Source organism: Penaeus monodon, unplaced genomic scaffold, assembly GCF_015228065.2.
Source record: "Penaeus monodon isolate SGIC_2016 unplaced genomic scaffold, NSTDA_Pmon_1 PmonScaffold_6565, whole genome shotgun sequence".
NCBI classification, from domain to species: domain Eukaryota; kingdom Metazoa; phylum Arthropoda; class Malacostraca; order Decapoda; family Penaeidae; genus Penaeus; species Penaeus monodon.
The window spans coordinates 146-7,500 of NW_023661623.1; the positions used below are offsets into that span (position 1 = coordinate 146).

The 7,355-nt window shown below is 36.7% G+C and overlaps 1 pseudogene; it reads left to right on the forward strand.

Annotated features, from left to right (window-relative positions):
- The first annotated feature begins 991 nt into the window (after positions 1-991).
- The window catches only part of LOC119571494, an 8,059-nt pseudogene continuing 1,695 nt past the window's right edge, over positions 992-7,355 (forward strand).

The following is a 7,355-nucleotide window of genomic DNA, read 5'->3' on the forward strand; positions in this document are numbered from 1 at the left end:
CTGAAATACCGGTGGCTATAGCGTGTCGATTATTAACCTCCTGTCATTATTATTTGAAGAAATAATTTATTCTAGTAACAAATGGATAGTATATTTATTTGTTTGACCTGAAATACTATTTTTGCTTATGACGTACATTATTTAAGTTATATTTTGGTCATAGTCTTTGGCTCAGCCCCATTTTTCTCCTTGTGGATTATACACACACACACACACACACCCCACACACACACCACACACACACACACACACACACCCCCACACATACACACACACACACAACACACAACACATTTTTACATACGTCTTGGAGAAAAGGAGTTTGCAAACGATATTGCACAGTAAATCGCTGTTTCATAACAGCCGCTTTCCTTTGTGAAGGGGGGGCAGAGGGTCGGGAGAAGCGGCTAGGGCGGGTTGGGGTGCAGGGCAGGAGGGGCCGGGGGCGGAGCGCGGGAGGAACAAAGAGGCTGAACTCGATTATGACCTCTTCATCACCTGTTGCTTCTTCATTGTTACTTGATTTATGACCCGGAACCAAATTTTCAATGACCGAGACAAAGGCAATGACATTGATTTGTTTTCTTTTAAATCCCTCTCATTGCACCCTAGAATATATATATTCAATTCAACGACCTTTATAAGTTCAGAATGAAAAGCTGAGTGTGTTCAGCGTTAGTGAAGTATTGAAATAATGCACTGGTGCTCACTGAATAAATAAATATAGAATGTCAAGCTTTCTTAAATATTCGCTTAAACTCCGTCTTATCAGTAATAGACCTTACAGTTTAAGATCCCTCATGCAGTCTGCTTTGAATTCCACATAATACTGAAAGTCTACTTAGTTATAAAAGGGTAGAAACAGAAATGCAATGAAACATATGTTAGTTTTTCTACTCCTTTTTCCTCTCCTCTCTTGTTTTGACGTTTCATTTGTTAAAATTTGTCAAACAAGTACTACTACAATTGTTAATGACGCCAACACGCGCGAATGAGGGGCAAACACAAGTACAACGTTCAAGTGACCGACAAAACGATGTTCGCGACAAGGTGTGAACGGTGGCTCTCACAATAGGTCATTTCAGGTCACACATGACGAGGCCAGGGAAGAAATCTCTATTAGCACTCAAGACAAATACGCCTATTCTTGGGGGGTTATTTTTTACAGTTCTTGACACCACAAAATCTCCATTAAACCAACCTTTTACATGTTCTTTTTCCCCCCCAAGATTTTCTAGCATTGCCTTCGAAATTTACCACCGTAAACAACTAACCAATGGTTCCGGAAGGTAAGCCTTAAGTTCACCTGCATTGTGACTTTCCTTCGGCCTCTATTTGTATCTGATTTCTTTTCCAAGTTCCTTCTAGGCATTTCTCCGTACTTTAAAAATTCATAAAGGAAACAGGACACATCATGTTCCCGTAATGACAGGGATAAAAACGAAGTCCCACATATTGCAGCCTTTTCCCCCAAGCTATTATACTTCTTAAATGATCTTGTAAAGAATTTTTTAGGAGGGGATGAGAGTAATGCAATATATATATATATATATATTTATATATATTATTATTTATATTATACAAATTTTTAAATTATATATTAATATTATATATTTTATATTTATATATATATATATTATATATATATATATTTCTATATTTTAATAATACACATAGATAGCAATGTGGTGTATACAAAATTTTATTATAGTATTTATTCGTATTATTTATATTTCATACAACTGAAATCCAGCAATTTGCTGGGGATGGTTATAAACACTATCAACCGAATTTCAAATAGTTAATAGATCTTTGTCTCGAAGTAGTGGGCGGATGGAGGTTTTCCAGAAACAAATTTTAACCCTTTACGATATTTTTTGGGAAATTTAACCCAATCCCACGTTTGGAAAGAATACATGCCATCCCCACTGAACACAGGTTTTTTATTGTATTCCACATGTGGCTCTACAAGTGTTTATCTAAAGGGGGTCACTTTTGCCCCTCCCTTTTCGCACCTTTTCCCCTTTTCCTTGATTTTTGGAAAGGTTTCTTTTGCTTTATTAATTGTCTTAAATGTTAAAAAATTTTTAAAATTTTAAAAATCAAAACCAATAACAATATAACATATTGATATCAATTGATTAAAAAGGAAAAAAACGCATTTTCCCCCCCCATTAAGGGAAAGGGGAAAATCAAGATCACAGTGGGCCAAACTGAAGATCCTTGGAGCGGGCCCGGGGGAGCCATCTGTATGTAAAAAAATTCAAAAAAACCTAAAAGGGGACAGACTAAATCCGGGGCGTTGGGGTTAAAGGAAAAATAGATAAACGGATGCGACCTTCTTCTTTGTTGTAAAAAATAATTCCGAAAGCGATTGCCGAGTGTTTGGTTCTTATTTGAAATCAAAAATGGTTTAAATTCTTCAAAATGTTTTGGTTCGCTGGCCCTTTTTACAATTTTTAAAACAAAAAATTAAATAAAAAATCAAATAAATATATAAATTTAAAAGAAATGGAATAAAAAAGGGGGAACCCACAAGCTAACATAAAGGGCAAAAAAAAATTATAAAAAAAAAAAGAGGAAAAAAAAAAAAAATTGCTTTTTGTTTAAAAAAAAATGTCAAAAAAAAAGCAAAATATTTTAAAACAATTTTAATAACGCCCGATTTTGGGCCCCTTGCGGGGACGAGCTTAAAACTCTAGGGGCACTCCCATTTTTAAAATAACAAAAGGGGAAGGAAAAGAGATTCTGATATACTCTCGCAAGGGCTTTGAGTGTGCTTGATAATCTCGACAAAAAAAACCAGGCTCTTAACCCAAAGAAAATCCTCTGCCAAGGTTCATAAAGTGCATTGAGCTAATCTCTTATCAATACAATACCTTGGGTGATTGTCAATGATGCAGAGTTCACAGAAACTTAAGAAAAAGGCGGGGAGCGGCTGAAGCCACTTAGAACTTGTTGGAAGACCTGGTATCAATGTCAATATTGCAAAGCTCTTTTCTTTCATACATACGGTCTCATGATTTTCATGCATTTCCCTAGTGTTATACAAGGAAACAGAGTTGACTAGTTTAGAGCAAACAAAATAAACATGAACATTCTTGGTGCCCCTAGAACAAAAAAAATTTTGGGAAAAGGAAACCCAACTAAAATTGCCCTGTTTTCGAAGATATCATATATAAAAACCCCCTTTTTTCAAAACAATTAGAGAACCCCCCCATTTACAGAGTTCCAAAAACACTAAACACAAATGAGGGGCTACCTTTCAATGCACACCGATCTTACTCAAAACCATGATACAATAAAATTTTAAAAATTAGCTCAGCTGAACATACCCAAAAAGACCCTACATGGCGTTCTGTCCCCCGTGGAAAATGTCGGGCTAAGTATTAAAATTTTACACTGCCCCCAAAAAAAACAGTGTCCCCCCTGCTTACTTAAAAAGTATGCACTTGCAAAATAAATGGGGGATCTTTAAACTCATCCAAGCTTAATGCACACTGGGGTCCTTGCATCTGGGAGTAGAGCAGGGTTGCTTTTTTTGTATATAAAAACTATCTTTAGCACCCGGATTGTAGGAGGGGAGATGGCTGCCTACGAAAAGAGTTGGGGAATACTCATGGCCACCCAATTTCTATTTAAACAAGGGCCGGGGGAATATTTGTGTTCACAGAGTGCTCTCCCGGGTCTGAAAACCCCTAGACAAAAGGGGCGTTGATACGCAAATGACTCAGGGTAAAATGTTGGCAAAAAAAGAGGCCATTATATACGTTTTGTGTGGATTCCCTCGCATGTTGGAATCCCCCCGCATATATGCTGATCGCCCCGGCAAAGTCCAGTGACAAGCAAAATGTGGATATAGTTTGGGGTCCTATTTCCCGGATTTTATACAATTTTTTTAAAGCTTCCTTTAAAGAGGACTTGCTGGTTAATTAATTTTCAACGCCCTGAAAACTGTAGCATAAAGCATTTACCGGGTTTAAAGGGAAATTCATTCACCCATGGTTTATATAAAAAAAAGAACAAAACTGTGATATTGTAAAACCCCAAAAATCAGGCGGTTAGATTGTATTGGGAGCTCGTACAGTTTTTAAAGTCAAAAAATAAGTGAAACGGTAATGAAGAATATAACGAAACCTTGTACATTATATCTCAGAGTGCCATGTTTACAGCCTTTCAGGCCACCCAGCTTTGGGATGGAGAACTATGTAAATATTCTATCCTCTATGTCTTAGAAGAATATTATATTATATCCTAAATTTGGGAAAGTACATCACATGATGCATATAAAATGTAGAAATGCCTTTTCCACCCCCAACTGACGCCGGCGTGGCAGGATAATAAACGACTGTAATTGTTCCTTTCGTAATTGAAAGTATTTACATAAAATGTTTAGCCAAAATTAAAATTTAAATCATTATATGTTAACCATGCTAAAAGTCCACAGCTTGCCACGCCTGGCAGTTACCGGGGGTAATAAAGGCTAAACAAAACTAAAGAAAGGAAGGTCTCTCAAAACACAACCCCGAAGGCCGCCTTTCATTTTAGCCGAAGTCTGCCCTTTTCCCTGAAAATTTATGGGAAAAAGAATTTCACCTTATTCTGCAATATTTTTAAAAACGTTTTTCCCCCTGAAAGGCTTAGGGAAGGCCATGAGGGAGGAAGCCCGTGGGGAGGAGGGAAAGGCCTTAGTAGAAGGATCCTGGTGGGGCCCGGGGCGGTGGAGAGGCCCACGGCCAGGGGAAAGGGGCCATGAGCGGAATAGGGGGCCGGGTTTTTAGGGGTGGCGAGGCAAAAAAAAGGTTAACTTGATTAGACCTGTTCTTGTGGTTTACTGATTATTCTGGGATTTATGACCGGGAAATCATTTGGTCTGAAGCCTTGTCTTTTGCTTTAGAAAAAGAAACAAAAAAGGGTAACTTTAAAAGCAAATGTTTTTGACAAGCGAGGTTGTCTCATTTCCTTTTTGAAAAAAGTTGTTTTTCGATGAAGGTCGGGGGCAAGTAGCATACTTAGACTCAAGGATCCCCTTTTTCTCGAACCCCGCTTTCTATTCCCAACTCGACAAAAACTTTCCTTCAATGCCATCACTTGCTGACTTAACGCCTCTTGCCACTGGAACAAGCTTACGAGAACTTCCTTACATTTTTTTTATTATAAAAATTCAAAAAACTTACAGGAAATGACTAAAAACATTTGCGGCGTTGATTCATACTTATTGTTTTTTCCTTCAAAAAATTTCAACTCCAATTGTTTTTAATAATTTTCTTTTGTACTTTTCGTTTTGTTTCGGGAGGGGAAAGATGGTTTATATTTTGTGAATGATCCCGATGAAAATTAAAGTTTTTTTAATAAGATACGGGGCCCCCGTACCTCATAAGTGGAAAGACAAAGGTAAAAGGGTTTCCCAAATCTTATAATTTTAAATTCAAAATAAACAGCAAAAAAAAAACGTTTCAAGATAAAAACACCCACCCCAAGATTTAAAAAAAAATGTGAAAAAGCCTTATGGGAGTCGGATGTGTCTCTTTTTTTAAGGGAAAAACATTTTTTCTTATAATTTGAATGCAACTAAAATTTTGTCATAACTAAAAAATAAACACGTTAAAAACATTTCCCATGTTTGTAATCAACTTTTATTACCCCAAAATTCGGGCCCCTACATCCTTTCAGACATTTTTTATTTGCTTTTAAAAAGGGAACAATATTGTGACTTTTTTTATCACATGCGAAAAAGCAATGCCCAAGTGACTCCAATTATTAAATTAGAAAGCAGAAAAAAAATAGAAATAGAAAAAAGAAATACACTCCCCCTTCCGCCCCGTTTTGTGGACTGGATTTGTTATGTGTCTATGTGAATGAGAGAAAAAGGTAGCTGGGGGGCCACTGTAGGCAAACGAAAAAAGTCATATGTAGAAGACCCGGTCATTTGCAGTCATTCTCGGAACATTCGAATCAGAAAACGCCCGAACTGCTAAGGAAAACACTACTTGAAAATCAGGTCAGCACAAGGAAAACGTTTAATTACCCACAAAAAAGATTCGCGACAAGGTGTGAACGGTGGTCCTCGCGAGAGGGGCACTTCACATTAATGAAAAATTCAGGAAAAATTCCTTTTCGATTTACAAATCTAAAATTTGAAATGCGTTAATATTTTGATTAAAGAGTAATGAAAAAAAATGAGAAGAGGGGACAGAGTAATGAGTAGAGAGGGCATAATCATAACATCCTGTAAGCAATTTTGCTAATTATGATGCATATTAAACATCTTTGCGCTATGTAAAGGGGTTTAGCAGGGTGACCTTTTGTGACCTTCTGCTTGGTAATTTGTTCCTGGCAAACTTTGATTCTCTGATTCAGGTTTTAACGCGGGTTTTTCTTTCGTTTGACCCGAATAGATTAACCCGAAAAAGGCCTGATGATTTATTGAAAAACTGCATAGTAAGAAAATGTATGTATTCCCTGAAAACACTTCCGTGAGGGTAAGGGTTGTCCTGGGCGCAGAAAAGGTACCCCAAACCCAAATTTTGCATGCCATTCCATGCAATCCATCTACAGCTGACGCAATCATCCAAAATTTTAAAGGGGGGCGGGGGGAAACGGAGGCGACGGCCGGGCCAGGGGGGGGGGTGCGGCAGCGTAAAGGTGATCACTGAATGAAGCCGAATCATGCCGGGTCTTTCCCTTCGATTGCTCAAAGACCCGGACGAATTTCCTGTAGCTGGGTAAATGAGAAAAATTTCGAGATCCCCCCCCCCCTAAAGGGTGCTTCGTTCCAACATTATTCGCCCAACTGAGGGATTTCAGTAGAGTTTTGGGGTTTAATTTTCCCCTTTTTCTCACGAGATAAAAAAAACAGGCAAAATATCCCATCCCCCTTTGATATTGCATATCCCTTTAATTTTATATTTATATTGTATACATATACGATTGTTATCTAAAAACATGCTAATGTTAACTAGTGTTTGTAAAAGTTTTCTAACTACTGATTTTATACTTATTTACAAAAATTGAATATAATAGTATACTGTGACTAGATTTTTACTAATTGCAAACAAAACATACTAACGTTATACTTGACATTTTTTTGTACTTAGTCATAATTTTTTTTTTACTTGGGCATAAAAAAAATTTTACTTAAACACTTTTTTTTTTTTATATTAACATCATTGTTTCAGTATATATCGACCAAAACACATTAATATATCATATTATCCCTTTTTATGTCAAAATCTATCAATTACTGCTTGATGTATCGTACTAATTTTAAATTTTCATATCATGTTATACAATATAATTATGATACAATTTGCATATTAAAATAACATTATTATATCAATGATTAACCCCATTCT